This window comes from Talpa occidentalis, unplaced genomic scaffold, assembly GCF_014898055.3.
Source record: "Talpa occidentalis isolate TD23 unplaced genomic scaffold, MPIMG_talOcc4v2.1 talOcc4.3, whole genome shotgun sequence".
Classification (NCBI taxonomy): Eukaryota; Metazoa; Chordata; class Mammalia; order Eulipotyphla; family Talpidae; genus Talpa; species Talpa occidentalis.
Genome location: NW_023603184.1, coordinates 51,196,136 through 51,213,723, shown reverse-complemented (window position 1 = coordinate 51,213,723; position 17,588 = coordinate 51,196,136). Strand labels below are relative to the sequence as shown.

Here is a 17,588-nt window from a genome sequence, read left to right as displayed (position 1 = left end):
AAAAACAAAGACTCCCGGAGACCTACAAACAGCCCAAGGCCAGCGGGTAAGCTTGTGCGGAAAAGCAGTGCGCTTAAAAAGGATATGCGGATCGCGGCTGCCCAGGTCACTGTGCCTGCAACCTAGGCTCGCGGAGAGATGCGCGGGGGCCCTCACTGAGGTGAACGTCCCTCACTGAGTAATCAGAAACCAGGTGCCCGGACACAGGAGCGGGGTGCAAAAGGCGCCATTTCTGTGGACACTGAACTGGGCTACAGCCCACATCCTGGACTTGAGGGCTTTGAAACTGAGACCCAGGGCATGAAATTCAGGGCATGGGATCCCCACGACAGTGGGGCACAAGGCAGACACAGCACCCCAAAGCCATTGAGGCTTTCCCCACCACTCCCACTCTGTTCCCCTGTCCCCCTGTCCCCAAGGACACTAGGAGAGATCTTTGGCGCCACCTAGCGACCAGAAAAAAAATCACCAACACCCCATAGAATAGGGACCTTTCTTCAGTAAAGACTGCCTGAAACCTGCAGAAGGCTCCCAGAGGAGTCAGAGGTGAGGTGGGAAGTTTGCCCAAGCCAGGCCTCTTCTGACCAGCAGTCCAAGCCCAGAGGGGGAACGGGCACCCACGGCCGGGGCAGATCCAGCATGCGGGAAAGTGTGCCTGTCTCCAAATCACCATTTTAGAATAGGGACCTTTCTTCAATAAAGACTGCTTGAAACTGGCAAAAGGCTCCCAGAGGAGCCAGAGGTGAGCTGGGAAGTTTGCCCATACCAGGCCCCTTCAGGTCAGAAACCGAACTCAGAGGGGGGGGCGGGCACCCACGGCCATGGCAGACCTGGCACGCAGAAGAGTACATCTGTCTCCAAATCACCATTTTAGAATAGGGACATTTCTTCAGTAAAGACTGCTTGAATCTGGCAGAAGTCTCCCTGTGGAGCCAGAGGGAGAAGTTTCCCTGCACAGTCAGAGGTGAGCTGAAGGCCCCCACAAGCCCAGTCCCACCTGGCAGGAAGTCGAAGCCCAGAGGAGGATCCAGAGATTTGGAACCCCGAGTGCAATCCAGCTGCCCCACCTCCAGGGAAGTCGGTGGGACTTTAAGGCGCACCTTTGTAACTAAACACAGAAGGAGGAGAGATTCTGTGACAGTGACCATTAACATACTCAAAGTACCACTGCCTCACTAGACTTCTGGCATAACAGTTTTTGACTCATTAGGATTGCCAGTTTCTGAAACTCCTGAAAGAACACACCAAAAAGATGCCAGCCAGTACCAGCAGCACAGTGTCCCAACGAATAAGGCAAATTCGAAGACAGACGGAAGGGAAAAGAAAAACTACAAGAACTTCTGAGCCTTCCAGAAAAAGAATTTAAAATTGCCGTGATGAAAAAAACTGATGGAAGTCATCAAGGAAAACAATGCTCAGAAGAATGAAATTGAGTCCCTAAAGAGGGAAATGAAGGAAATATAGGAGATCAAAGGATTAACAGAAGAGCTAAAGAATTCTGGGCAAAGCAGTGATAACAGAATAGAGGAAATGGAAGAATGAATAAGTACTCTCGAAGACACAGAAATAAGAAGAACCAAAACAGAAAAGGAAACAGGAGTACGAAGGAAAAAGACCAAAGAAAGACTTCAGGAACTATCTGACTCCATGAGGAAAGGAAATATAAGACTTACAGGAATTCCAGAAGGAGAGGAGAGAGCCTAGGAACAGAGAAAATATTCAAGGAGATAATTGAAGAGAACTTCCCAAACGTGAAGAAGGAGCTGAAAATTGATATACAAGAAGCAAGAAGAACACCAAGCTTCCATGATGAAAGGAAAAATACAGCAAGACACATAATAGTAAAGCTCCCAAGAATCCAAGACAAGGAAAAAATAATGAAGCTGACAAGATGGAAGAAACAGATAACATACAAAGGAAAACTGAATCAGACTGACATCAGACTTCTCCGAAGAAACACTACAGACAAGGAGAAAGTGGAGGGACATAGTCAACAGATTCCAAGAAAACAAATGCCAACTAACAATACTCTATTCTGCAAAGCTCTCCTTCTTCTATGAAGAAAGATAAGGACCTTCCCAGACAAACAGAAACTCTGGAATTTCATTACTACTAAACCCCAACTCCAAAAAATACTACAAGGAGTCCTAAAGCCAGAACTTCAGAGGGCTGAATAACAATGAAAGAAGGCCAAAAAAAAAGTAATTAAAAGGAAAAATAAATAAATTGAGACAAAAGACCAACACAATGGCAAATACAGATGCTAACATATCAATATTAACTCTAATTGTAAATGGACTAAACTCTTCAATAAAAAGACACAGAGTCGCAGGCTGGATTAAGAAACAAAACCCAACATTTTGCTGTCTCCAGGAAACACATTTAGCTACAAAAGATAAAAATAGACTTAAAGTAAAAGGATGGAAAACAATCCTACAAGCAAATGGACCAAAAAAGAAAGCAGGAACAGCTATACTTTTTTCAGATAAAACAGATTTCAAACTCAAAAAGCAAAAAGAGACCCCAACGGTCACTACATTATGATCAAGGGGACAATACATCAAGAAGAAATAACACTCATTAACATATACTCACCAAACAAAGGAGCACCAAAATATATCAGACAACTATTGTCATCTCTGAAAACAAACATAAGAGAAAACACATATGTAGTTGGAGACTTCAACACACCACTATCAACAATGGATAGATCAAAGAGATGAAAAATAAGAAAAGACACTAAAGCTCTAAATAAGGCTCTGGAGCACTTGGGCTTAACAAACATCTATAGAACACTAAACCAAAAAAAATCTGAGTACACATTTTTCTCAAGCAACAAGGATCATTCTCCAGGATCGATCACATACTGGGACACAAGAAAAACATCAACAGTTACACCAAGATCAAATCATACCAACCATCTTTTCTGACCATGAAGGCATCAAACTAGAAATAAACCATAAAAAGAAGGCAAGGTACTCTCCTACCTCATGGAGATTGAAACCTACACTACCTGAAGACCACTGGATTAATGAGGAGATCAAAGAAGAAATTAAAAAATTCTTTGAATTGAATGACAAGGAAGACACCAATTTCCTAAATGTATGGGATGCAGCAAAAGCAGTAATAAGAGGAAAATATATAGCAATAGAGGCTCACATCAAGAAACAAGAAAGAACTCAAAGAAACAACCTAATCTCGAAGTTCAAAGAACTAGAAAAAGAACAACAACAACAAAAAAAAAAAAAAAACAGTAGAAGAAAAGAAATAATAAAAACCAAAGCAGAAATAAATGAAATCGAAACTAAAAAAACAATCCAAAAGATCAATGAAACCAAGAGCTGGTTCTTTGAAAAAATCAATAAAATAGACAAACCCTTAGCCAGGCTCACAAAGGAAAAAAGGGAGAAAGCACAAATAAATAGGATCACAAATTAGAGAGGAGAAATCACAACAGACACAGCAGAAATCAAAAGAATAATCAGAAACTACTCTGAACAGTTATATGGAAACAAGTTCAACAATCTAGAGGAGATGGACATATTCCTATAACTCTACAATCACCCAAAGCTAGATAAATAAGAAATAGAACACCTAAACAGACCAATTACAAGCAGCGAAATTGAAATGGTAATCAAAAACCTCCCCAAAAACAAAAGTCCAGGACCTGATGGATTTACAAATGAATTCTACCAAATGTTCAGAAACGAATTAGTGCCTATCCTTTACTAACCCTTCCAAAAATTTGAGAAGGAAGGGACAATACCAAACACATTCTATGATGCCACCATTACTCTAATACCAAAACCGAACAAGGACAACACAAAAAAAGGAAAACTACAGGTCACTCTCCCTAATGAACACTGATGCAAAAATCCTCAATAAAATTTTAGCTATCAGAATCCAACAATGTATACATAAGATAATTCACCACAACCAAGTAGGATTCATGCCAGGGACACAAAGATGGTTCAACATCCGAAAATCAATGAACATTATCCAACACATCAACAAAAAGAAATATAAAAACCATATGAAAATATCAATAGATGCTGAGAAAGCTTTCGACAAAGTGCAACACCCATTCATGATAAAAGTCCTTGAAATTCTTGGGATACAAGGAACATACCTCAACATCATAAAGGCCATATATGACAAGCCAACAGCCAGTATCATTCTTAATGGTGAAAAGCTGAAAGCATTTCCATTAAGATCTGGAACAAGACAAGGATGTCCACTCTCACCACTGCTTTTCAATATAATACTGGAAGTCCTAGCCAGAGCAGTAAGACAAGAGAAAGACATCCAAGGAATCCAAATAGGAAAAGAAGAAGTCAAAATATCACTATTTGCAAATGATACGACAATATACATAGAGAACCCCAAAAACTCCACAGAAAAACTAATTCAACTCATCAATCAGTTCAGTAAAGTGGCAGGATACAAAATCAACACGCAAAAGTCAGTAGCCTTCGTATACACAAACAATAAATCTGAAGAAGAAGAAATCAAAAAAAATGTCCCTTTTATTATCGAAACAAAAAAAAAAATCAAATACTTGGGAATAAATCTAACAAAAGAGGTAAAGGACCTATACAAAAAAAACTATAAAACACTGTTAAAAGAAATAGAAGAAGACACAAAGAAATGGAAAGACATCCCCTGCTCATGGATTGGAAGAATAAATATTATTAAAATGGCCATCCTACCAAAAGCAATATACAGATTCAATGCTATTCCAATAAAAATTTCAATGTCATTCTTCAAAGAAGTAGAACAATTATTGATGAAATTATGGAATTTTGGAATCATAATTATGGAATCACCAAAAACCCCGAATAGCCAAAGCTCTCCAGAAAAAAAAAAAAAAAAAGAAGGGAATGGAGGCATGACACTCCCAGACTTCAAACTATACTAAAAAGCCATAATCATCAAAACTTCATGGTATTAGAATAAGAACAGACACACAGACCAATGGAATCGTATAGAAAATCCAGATATAAACCCACAGATTTATGGTCAACTAATCTTTGACAAAGGAGCAAAGAATATGTATTGGAGCAAAGAAAGTTTGTTCAATAAATGGTGCTGGGAAAACTGGGTTGCTACATGCAAAAGAATGAAGCTTGACTACTTCCTCACACCATTCACAAAAACCAACTCAAAATGGATTAAAAAACTAGACATAAGACCTGAAACCATAAAATACATAGAAGGAAATATAGGCAAAACACTACATGACATGCACCTCAAAGACATCTTTACAGACACATCACCCAAAGCAGTGATAGTGAAGGCAAAGATCAACAGCTGGGACTACATCAAATTAAAGAGCTTCTGCACAGCAAAAGAGACAATAACCAAAACAAAGAGAAACCCCACCAACTGGGAGAACATTTTTGCACACAACACTGATAATAAAGGACTGATCGCAAAAATCTACAAAGAGCTGATGAGACTCAACAAAAACAAAGAAAATAATCCAGTCAAAAAAATGGGCAAAAGAGCTAAAAAGAAACTTCTCTCAAGAGGAAATGCAGGGCCTCCCCGGTGGCGCAGCGGTTGAGCGCTGGGTTGCGAAGCTGCCCGCAGCCTCTGCAGCGCCGGTTCGATTCCCGGCTGCTCCCCAGCCACCAGAGGAGGGTCCCACATGGTGCGCAGACCTCTCCTGCCGCCCGCTGCTCTCCTCAGCAGTGTACTTCGGTCCTTCTGCCTGCTCTGCTCCCTGCTCTGGCTCTGGTGAATTCTCTCACCCTCCCGCGCTTCTGACTGTACCCAGTGCATGTATAAACGAAACAAACGAACAAACAAATAAATAAATAAAACATGCCGCTATAAAAAAAAAAAAAAAAGAGGAAATGCAAATGGCCAACAGGCATATGAAAAAATGTTCAGCATCACTTGCAATCAGGGAAATGCAAATCAAAACTACCATGAGATACCATCTCACACCAGTGAGAATGGCACATATTAAAAAAACTAGCAACAACAAATGTTGGCGAGGGTGTGGAGAAAAAGGAACTCTCCTGGACTGCTGGTGGGAGTGCAAACTGGTCCAACCACTATGGAGAGCTGTGTGGAGATTTCTGGACCTACTAAACATAGAGCTTCCATATTATCCAGCAATTCCACTCCTAGGTATTTACCCAAAGGACACAGAAACATCAATTCCAAAGAACACCTGCACCCCTGTGTTTATAGCAGCACTGTTTACAATAGCTAAGCTTTGGAAACAACCCAAATGCCCAAAAATAGATGACTGGATCAAGAAGATGTGGTCCATATACACCATGGAATATTACTCAGCATTTAAAAAAGATAAACACATGCAATTCAATTTGCAGCAACATGGATGGCGCTGGAAGGGATCATGCTCAGCGAAATAAGCCAGAAAGAAAAAGAAAAATACCGGATGGTCTCACTCATAGCAGGAATCTAGAAAACTTAAATAAGGGGCCAGGAAAAAGAATAACTATAAGAAAGAAAATATCAAAATCAACAAACAACTATGAACCAGAGACACTCTATGGGGGGTGGGAAAAGGAGGGTTTGGGCTCAAAATAAGGGGGTTGTAATTGTATGGGGAATATAAAAATAAAATTTAAATTAAAAAAATTAAAAAATAAAAACATAATTAGTGAGCACAATCACCAGAATTTGTGGACTAATTTGATGTGAGATGGAAAACAAATTAAATAGTCCAGAATTTTACTTGGGGGACTAGGCTAGAGTCATTCACTGATACAGTGAATGAGAAGAACAGCAAGTTTGCAAAAGAGAAGGGGCTTGCAGAGTTTTGTACATATTTCATTTGACATTTCTATGGTGTCCATATCAATCCTGTTCCTTGATGTTATATGACACAACATTTTTTCATGCACAGGCCACTTGCAGGTTTATGTAAATATACTAACTCTGTCTTTCAGATCCTACCAAATCATGTATTAATACAGCACAGTGATAGATTCTCTCTAGTTTTCTAAGGATTTGGTGCCTTTGTCAAGCTGTCTAACTTCTCCAGCTGTTTGCTGGCACACTGATCCCTCTAAAGGCATGACTTGAGCAATCAAGTCTCCAGTCTAGGTTCATGAGTAGAGCTGAACCTCAGAGCAGACTCTGAGTCAGAAGTGTATGTTTGAGAGTCATCAGCACAGTGATTACATAATGGCAGCACTGAGAACAGGTGGAATCACCCAAGACACTGTGAAGAATAAGATTTGAGCACAGTTGGGAGTATAAGAAATAATAACTATTTAGAGAAGAGCACGGCAGTGGGAGAAGGTGACAGAGGAGTAGCCAAAGATATGGAAGTAACCCATAAAAACTCAATAGGGCCTCCCCTGGTGGTGCAGTGGTTGAGCGCTGGGCTACAAAGCTGCCCACAGTCTCTGCAGTGCTGGTTCGATCCCCAGCCACAGGTGAGGGTCCACATGGCTCAACAGACCTCTCCTGCCACCCGCTGCTCCCCTCTGCAGTGTATTTCACCAGTCTGCCTATTCTGCTCCCCACTCTGGCTCTGGTGAATTCTCTCATCCTCCCGCGCTTCTGACAGTAGCCAGTACTTATATAAATAAATAAATAAATCTTTTTAAAAAATAGTAATAATTATGGATGTTATGGAGAGCATGTAATGAAGTGTGTGTACTGTAGTTCCAGTTCAAGAGTCAGAGTCCCTGAACTCAATTCCCAGGTCACACAGAAATTGTGTGACCTTGGGTATATTCCTTAACTTCCAGGACCCCATTTACTTATGTAGGATAGAGATAATAGCAAATATTAACAATTTGGGTTCGTGAGATTTAAACAAGTTACAATACAAGTGTTTAGATAGTGTCCAACTTGTTGAAAACAATAAATATTAGCAACTTTTGTTATATTCTAATCTCATGACAGAGTCATTCAGAGGAAACACTGGAGCTAAGGAAACAGTGATGGAGTAAAGTTCCTGGGAGGCAGGAAATGGAGCAGAGCATGGGGGTAAAGGTAGTCATAAGACAGGAACAGGAAACACCTTTCTCATTCACTGAAAGAATTAGAGGAAAGCAACAAGGGGTTCAGGTTTAGATGTGTTTTGAGAGTGTCTCTTTTTTCTGTAAAATGTCAAACAAGGTCATCTACTAAGAATGAAGAAGGAAGTGGTGAGGTGGGGAGATTGTAAGCACCAGAGTAAGTGCGGAAGGTCTGATTTTGCTGCTTTGGAGAGTAGAGGCAGAATTATGGACAGAATAGGACCTACAAGTAGTTCTGTGATGAGTATAAGATCCCCAGTATTCCAATGAGTGACATAAATATATACTCATCAAATGAAGACACATCAAAATATTTAAGGCAATTATTATCATACCTGAAAAAGTACATTAGGAAAAACACATCTGTGGCTGGGAGTTCCACACCCTATTTTCACTAGTGGGGAGGTAAACCAGGGAGGAAATTAATAAATGAACACAATAGCCTTAAACAAAGAATTAGATCACATGGGATTAATATTTATATGGCCTTGAACCCCCTAAAAATGTTGAATACACATTATCTCAAATGCACATGGGATTCTACAGGATTGACCACATATTGGGGCACAAGACAAGTAACAAAAATTCATGAAGTTTGAAACTATATCGAGTAACTGCTCTGATCACAGTGGTATAAAATTAGAAATCCTCTGCAAAAAGAAAGCAAGAAAAATTTCCATTATAAGAGACTGAACAACACATGACTATGTATTTGTTCAATGAGGAAATCAAGGAAGATATAAAAAAAAAACTCAGACAAATGACAATGAAGACACAACCTCCCAGAACTTATGGAACACAGCAAAAACTATAATAAGGGATATGTATATAGCAAAACAAGCCCACATCAAAAGTTAAGAAAGACCACAAATAATCTTACATCTCACCTTAGGAACTAGAAAATGGTGAACAAACTAAAACGAAACTAGTAGAAGGGATGAAATAATAAAAATTAGAGCAGAAATTAATGAAATGGAAATCAAACAGGTAGTCCAAAAGATTAGTGTAGTCAAAAGCAGGTTTTCTGAAAAAATAAAAACATTAAACTGTCTCTTTAAGCTCACAAAGAAAGTAAGAGGAGATGTTACAATAGATTTCAGAAATTCAGAAGATAATCCAAATATCTGAAACTGAGTAGCAAAGAAACAGAAAACCTGAACAGAACAATTACAAATAGGGAAATTGGAATTGAAACAAAACTCAAACGTTCCCCCCAATAAACAAAAGCCGAAGATAAAATGGCATCATAAATGTGTTCTACCAAAACTTCAAATATGAGCTAATACCCATTGTTCTCAAATTATTCCAAATAATTAAGAAAGAGGGAAGTCTTCCAAACACAATTATTATGTCAATATCACCTTAATACAAAACCAGACAAAGACAACAAAAAACAAAACCACAGAAAAATCTCCCTAAGGAACATAGATGCAAAAAAATCCTTAACAAAATCTTTGTAGGGCCTCCCCTGATGGTACAGGCAGTTGAGCACTGCGCTGTGAAGATGTCCACAGCCTCTGCAGTGCCTGTTCGATCCCAACTGGCCGGCGAGGGTCCCACATGGTGCGGCAAACCTCTTCTGTCTCGCCTGCTGCTCCCTCAGCAGTATATTTCAGTCAGTCTGCCTGTTCTGTTCCCCATTCTGTCTCTGGTGACTCCTCTCACCCCCCTGCACATCTGGCCTGTACCACGGTTCTTAGATAGATAGATAGATAGATAGATAGATAGATAGATAGATAGATCTTTTGAAAAAAGAAAATAATAAAGGTTGTATATGACAAAGCCATAACTAACATCATCCCCAATGGTGAAAAACTGGAAGTGTTGCCATTAAGATTTGGTACAAGACAAGGATGCCCAATCTCACCACTATTATTCAACATAGTATTGGATTTCCTAGCTAGAGTAACTAGGCAAAAGTAGAATAAAAATGTAATCCCATTTAGGAAAGATGTAAAGTTATCATCATTTACAGATGACATGATTATATGGAACCACAATAGACTCTGAATATGCAAAGTCATCCTGACAAAAAGAGGGAGCATCACACTCCCAAACTTCAAACTATACTATAAAACTATAATAATCAAAACAGTATGAGTGCTCGCTTCGGCAGCACATATACTAAAATTGGAACGATACAGAGAAGATTAGCATGGCCCCTGCGCAAGGATGACACGCAAATTTGTGAAGCGTTCCATATTTTTGAAACAACCCAAATGCCCAAAAATAGATGACTGGATCAAGAAGATGTGGTACATATATACCATGGAATATTACTCAGCATTCAAAAAAGATAAACACATGCAATTTGCAGCAACATGGATGGCACTGGAAGGGATCATGCTCAGCGAAATAAGCCAAAAAGAAAAAGAAAAATACCGGATGGTCTCACTCATAGCAGGAATCTAGAAAACTTAAATAAGGGACCAGGAAAATGAATATAAGAAAGTGAAAATCAAAATCAACAAAAAAACTATGAACCAGAGACACTTTTTGGGGGGGGGGGGCGGGAGGGGAAGGATTGGGGTCAGAATGGGGCGTTTGCAATTGTATGGGGGAATATAAAAATAAAATTTAATATTTAAAAAAAAAAAAAAAAAAAAAAAAACAGTATGGTACTGGAGGAAAAACACACACAAACTACTTGAATAGAATTGAGAACCTAGAAATAAATCTGACTCAATGCACAGTTAATCAATAGCAAAGTAGCTAAGAAAATGCACTGGAGCAAGGAATACCTTTCCAATAAATATTTTTGGCAAAAGAGGATAGTCACAAGCAAAAGAATGGAAATAAACAACTATATCACACAAATCACAAAAATAAATTCAAATGGATAAAAGACTTGTATGTAAGATCAGAAATAAAATACATAAAAGAAAACACAAGCAAAACATCACACATAGGTTTGCCAATAAAGAGATGTCTTTGTTTGCAACCACAAGGGAAAAAAAGAGAATATAATAATTGGGACTATATCAAACTATAAAGCTTCTGTGCAGAGAAATAAATTATCACTAAAGCAAAAAGTTACCCTACCGAAGGGGGTATAATGCACACCATGCATCCAACAAGGGGCTGATATCAAAGATATACAGAGAACTCATGCTATTCAACAAAAGGAAACAACTCAATCAAAAATTGGGCAGAAGGGCTAAAGAGGCACTTCTGCAAAGAAGACAAACAGATGGTTAACAGACAAAATGCTCATCATAACTCATTGTGAAAAAAAAAGTTCATCACTTATCATGAGGAAAATGCAAATCAAAACCACAATGAGATACCACCCCACACCTTTCATGATAGCCCACATGGAAAGCCCTTGCAAATAACAAGTATTGGCAACGATATGGAGAAAAATGAACCTTTGTACATGATTGGTGGGAATACAGATTGGTTCAACTCCTATGGAATACAGTATGGCGATTTCTCAAGTTATTAGAAATAGATTTGCCATATGACTCAACAATCACACTCTGAGGAATCTACCTAAAGGATACAAAAACACTGATTCAAAAAGGAACATGCACTCTTACAAGCATTGCAGCACTATTTTTGGTAGCCAATCTATAAAAACTACCTATATGCCCATAATCAGATGAGTGGATCAGGAAAAGGTGGTATATATACACAAGAGAATACTACTCAGGTATTCAAAATATAAACTCTTATCATTTGCAACAACATATTTGGAGCTAGAGGATATTATACTAAGTGAAATAAGTCAGAAGGAAAAAGACAAATACTAGATTGTATCATTTGTATGTGAAATATAAGGAAACAAAACAAATGTCAGGTAAAGCCAAACCCATAGCAAACGAAAGAAATCTGAGTGTATAACTGAGGCTAGCAGAGAAGAGGTATGGGGAAAGGGATTATTGAAAACAAAGTGGAAAGTAAATATGATGGACTATGGTGCTTTGGAGGTGGATGTGGTGTAGCAGCAACAACTGAAGGGGGAGATCCAATATCTTTAAAACACAAACAGCATTAAAAACCATGTTACCTCAATAAAATTAAATAATTTTTTTAAGAATAAAATTGTTTCTAAGTTCAAAGGATACTTCAGCCATTGGCTGTCTCTAAATAACTTGTGGAGGATATGAAACTTTTTAGAAGAAAACAGAATTATTAAAGAAGCTGAGGTCTCAACAAGTAGGCAGATAGAAGTAATAGAATGACAGATGGCAGATAGAAGTAATAGAATGACAGTAGCTAGTGGTGGCCAGAGGATTCAAAATTGATATAATAAATTAGAAGAACACAAATTCTTTGCTATTTCCCCCACTGAGAGGTGGAGTCTTATTTCGCACGTGCTTGGATCTGGTTTGAGCACAGTGATTAACTCAACAAATGGCTACAAGTGTTTCACTAGACAGTTATGAGAAGCCATCTAGAGTTCTTGGGAAACTTAAAATTGGATCCCTGAGCAGCCTTATAGGATGTCCAGCTGTTCTATAATGTTGGATCATCCCATGCTGAGGAGGCCATCAGACATGCCACAGAAGTCCTGGGACTGCAACATGATAGGCATAATCTGGTCAAACTTCTGCCACTGCCAACCCAGATGTCATGGAGTAAAGCCTTGTTGTCCTTGCTGAGTTCTGACCACATACAACAAATGACTGCTATTGTGTGGGGTGGTTTATTATACAATATTAAATTACCAAAACGATTAGAAGTAAGCCTTCTGAGTAGTGCAGCCTAACTGAAGACAAGAGCCATGGAATTACCATGATGACATGAGTGAATGAAAAAAATGAAAGTGAAACTCACAATGTCAACAAGGCCATACAGGTAAAAGGAATCCTCACTCAGGACAAGAAGATGCCGGATCATACAGAGGATAAGAAACTTACAGAATATGCAGATCTTGTAAGAGGATAGTTTTATTCTCAAGTATCATGAGAACATCTATTTTTATATGAACATACTTACTAGATATCAATCTAATGTTTCATACAAACTGATCCCAAGGAATGCACTCAGCAACAGTTTAAATCTAATGTTTGATGTTGGTCTAGGTAATCACTCTATAAGTGTGAAATGATAAATCACATTTCTTTAAAATGGTATTCTTAAATATAGATGTTCTATTACTCAACTGATTCTACCACCTCCCCCTCAACTCCCATGTATTGCCACATATAGTCCTGTTTCTTTCTTTCGTGATTAAAAAAAAAAAAAATTCAACAAGTTTGTACAGAGCATCTGCTATGTGCCAGACTCTGCGTTAGGTGCTGGACTAATTCAATAATGTCCATCTTTTAAGATTGTAATAGAGAGGGAGATGTTTATTCAATACTTAATATAAGCCAGCATGTACTATGCACTTATATATCGCAAACCCTATCTTATTCAAACAATAGGAATGAGTAAGTCCTATTTCAGGCGAGACTCAACCAGAGAAATGGAATCACTATAAATTTAGAAAAATGTCTGTAACAGGGATTTGACCTTTCACAACTGTGAAAGCTGGTTGTCTTTACAGCTGAGGTTGGAGCTTTGGGTCCTTGGGACAAGCAGTCAGGGAGGGAAGATGGATGCAAAGTGAGGAAGAGCTGGAATCCACAAGAATGGATTGAAATAGCGTCATTGTTTCCGTTTCTGAAATCATTGTTGTGAGTGTCCTGAAAAAGTCAGGGCCTTGTCCTGAAAACGAAACAAGTACACTTGCCCTGGGAAGACCCAAGAAAGACTAGACATGTTGTAGGCTTTGTCCCTATTTACTGCCAGCTGGGCAAGGAAGCATGTAAGTGACAAAGTGGGTGAACTACAAAATCTCACTACTATTTTACTTGCACTTTTGAAATTTCCCACTGGACTCTGGGAACATCTTGACTTGATGCTGGAGACTGTGGCTTGAGTCATCACATACATGCACATTTGTTTCCTTTTCTTCAGTAAAGCTAACAATTGTCAGGAGACAATAAAATATATCAATTTCTATTTCCCACTTTGGCCCATGTAAGACCTTGTCATCCTTCAGTCAGGCTGGGCACAGGACCTAAGCACTGAGTTTTTCAGAGACCTAAAAGATAGATATGAGACCCACCAAAAATAAATATTGGCCAGAGAGTAAAAAAAAAAAATCAAAACTTAAAATTCAAATTAATATCATTTAATTATATGTCTACAAAACTTTGACTCATCGACAACTTAGAACATGAAACTTTAGGTAAATATTATATCATAAAATATTTAGATGGGTTAATATGTTTTATATAATGTGAGATGAGAGCTCCAAAACGAAGAATGTCTAGGACCTAACAACTTCTAGAAAGAGGAAAATTTGTGTGGTAAGGGTAGGGCAGAGGCCAATGTTAAAACCTTTCTTGAAGACTCCATTTGTAACAAAAACTTCAGTCTTGTCTTCCCACAAAATTTGAAATTGCAGATGTAGAGAGAAAAGAAAAAATACTACCTAATATTCATTAGAGTTTTATATTAAATGAAGAGAAAACGAACAACCCTTGGTCTTGGCACACTGCCTGCCTGGCTGATGCATTGGGGACATTTGAAATATCACTGCAGGTGGTTGAATATGAACAGAAACCATAAACATACAGATTAAATTTAGCAGTAGATTGAATTGCACTCACCAAGATATTTACCTCTCTGGCTGTTCCCTTCTTCCTCTCAGATCAGGCTGCAGGAAGTCTAATCAAAGCAGGCAGCATTCTAGTGAATTCAATTAGCCAGAGAGCACCTTCTCTGGGTTAATGGAGAAAAGAAATTGAACTAGACATAACTTTTCACATAAATGGCCACAGAAGTGTGAGGATGTCAGGGCTTGGCCAGACAAAGCTCATCTTTCTTGCAGACCAGGTATCCCATAGATGTGGCAGTTCCATTTCCCAGGTGGGAAGCTGTTAGTGTGAAACAGAAACTGGGTTTTCTTGTTGGGTTCCTGTCTCTATAGGCCTTTAGCTCCAGGAGTATGAACGTGCATTATTGCCTGATATTTTTGAATATATAGCATTAAATCTGAGTGCTTGAAATATTCTCAAATGGAAGTTCTAGATGACTGACATGGATTGATTATTTACCATGTGTCAGGCACTGTACTAAATCAGTCTACCCTCTGTCTCTAAAATGCTTGCTCTTAACCACTATGAGAAACTGACCTCACATAACCTAGGACTGTCACCCTATCACCACTACCATTACTGCGTGCTCCCTGCTTTCCCAAGTCAAGGCACCCACTAAGATAAACTCATACCACAAGTCAGGATTTGGTAGTGTAAACTCCTCCCTTTGAGAAGTCCATTCTCTTAAGAAAATGATTTATATGGAAGCTCTATCTTAAGCAGGTTGAGGAATCTCCACACAGCTTTCCATAGTGGTTGGACCAGTTTGCACTACCACCAGCAGTGCAGGAGAGTTCCTTTCTCTCCATATTCTCGCCAACATTTGTTGTTGGTAGTTTTTTTAATATGTGCCATTCTCACTGGTGTGAGATGGTATCTCATTGTAGTTTTGATTTGCATTTCCTTGATTGCAAGAGACATTGGACATTTTTTCATATGCCTGGTGGCCATTTGTATTTCATCTTCGGAGAAGTTTCTTTTTAGCTCTTCTGCCCATTTTTTGAATGGATTATTTTCTTTGTTTTTGTTGAGTCTCATCAGCTCTTTGTAGATTTTCGTGGTCAATCCTTTATCATCAGTGTTGTATGCAAAAATGTTCTCCCAGTAGGTGGGGTTTCTCTTTGTTTTGGTTATTGTCTCTTTTGCTGTGCAGAAGCTCTTTAATTTGATGTAGTCCCAGCTGTCTATCTTTGCTTTCACTGTCACTGCTTTGGGTGATGCTTCTGTAAAGATGTCTTTGAGGTGCATGTCATGTAGTGTTTTGCCTATATTTCCTTCTATGTATTTTATGGTTTCAGGTCTTATGTCTAGTTCTTTAATCCAATTTGAGTTGGTTTTTGTGCGTGGTGTAAGGTAGTAGTAAAGCTTCATTCTTTCCTTTGATCCAGCAATTCCACTCCTAGGTATTTACCCAAAGGACACAGAAACATCAATTCCAAAGAATGCCTGCACCCCTATGTTTATAGCAGCACTATTTACAATAGCTAAGCTTTGGAAAGAACCCAAATATCCAAAAATTAGATGACTGGATCAAGAAGATGTGGTATATAGACACAAAGGAATATTACTCAGCATTCAAAAAAGATAAACACATGCAATTTGCAGCAACATGGATGGAGCTGGAAGGGATCATGCTCAGTGAAATAAGCCAGAAAGAAAAAGAAAAATACCGGATGGTCTCACTCATTACAGGAATCTAGAAAACCTAAATAAGGGACCAGGAAAAAGAATAACTATAAGAAAGAAAAAAAAAAAATCAACAAACAACTATGAACCAGAGACACACTTTGCAGGGCAGGAGGAGCGGGGAAAGGATGGATTGGGGTCAAATTCAGGGAGTTGCAATTGTATGGGGAATATAAAAATAAAAAAAAAAAAAATGATTTAAGCGTACTCAACTTAACTCTGGATTGTGCCTACCTCATTATTTTTACCATGCCTAAAATGACATCTCCTTTTTGATATCTCTGACAAGAACTGCTTATTAATACCAAAGTAAATTTAATTGAAACACATATTGAGAAAAAGTACTTGTTAAGAGTGTGGTCTTTGAGTTGGACAGACTGAGTTTAAATTCCTGCCTTATCATTAAAGGTCTCATATATGTAATGATTTCTCACTTTAAAAATAGGTATAGTAATAGCATATAGCTCAGAGGATGTTGTGAAAATAATTTATATTTAATTCTTTGTATAATGTGTACAACATATTCAGCACTCAATAAATATTGCCTATTGTCATGAAAACTGGGTGTAATAAATATGCTTGGCAATAATTAAGACATCATCATCAACTTTTAGTAGCTCACAGTTCAATGGAGGAAGCAAATAAAAGATTTGTAACTATCATGCAATAAGATGAGCACTAAAAGTTCAGATACACAGGGGTTCATAGCATTCTTTATACCCCCAAACTCCTGAGGAATAAGATGAATCCCACAGGAGTGGCAGGGGATGTATACCAGGATGGAATGAGTAGAAGTCCACCTGCATCTCATTCCCATTTTCCAACCAAACTCAAATCACGTGGGGGACTCTAAAGATAGAATAGATAGTATAGCCCAGTGGTTCTTTCAGAACAATTTTGCTAAACTCAAATGTGCAAGATCCTACTTCAGTCATTGCATAGAGCTTGCAATCTAGTTAGAAAGGCAAAATTGAACCCCCCAAATTGCAAGTGTATTAAAAGAGAGATGTGCCAAGATTAAAACTTCCTAAAAGACATATCACCAAGGTTGAGTAGGAATCCCTTCAGAGAAGGAAATAAGAAGTCTTAAAAACATGATTTTTTTAAAAAAGAAAAATTTAGATGTGTGATTAGATACAGAATCCCCTAAGATGAAGATTAATGATTGAATTCTAGCATGTTCTTAATAGTTTGAAAAATTATCTTATGAGTAGAACTATAGCTATAATCCTAAAGGATAATATTTTAATCTGTAGTCTTTAATATAGAAAAAGAAAATGGTAGTTAAAATAAGTAACAT

General features: G+C 38.3%; 1 non-coding gene across 1 annotated transcript; it reads left to right on the top strand.

Annotated features, from left to right (window-relative positions):
- The first annotated feature begins 10,109 nt into the window (after nucleotides 1-10,109).
- Nucleotides 10,110-10,216, top strand: LOC119256366 (U6 spliceosomal RNA). Its single transcript, XR_005127707.1, has one exon. It is a non-coding gene; the product is annotated as a U6 spliceosomal RNA (small nuclear RNA).
- The last annotated feature ends 7,372 nt before the right edge of the window (nucleotides 10,217-17,588 follow it).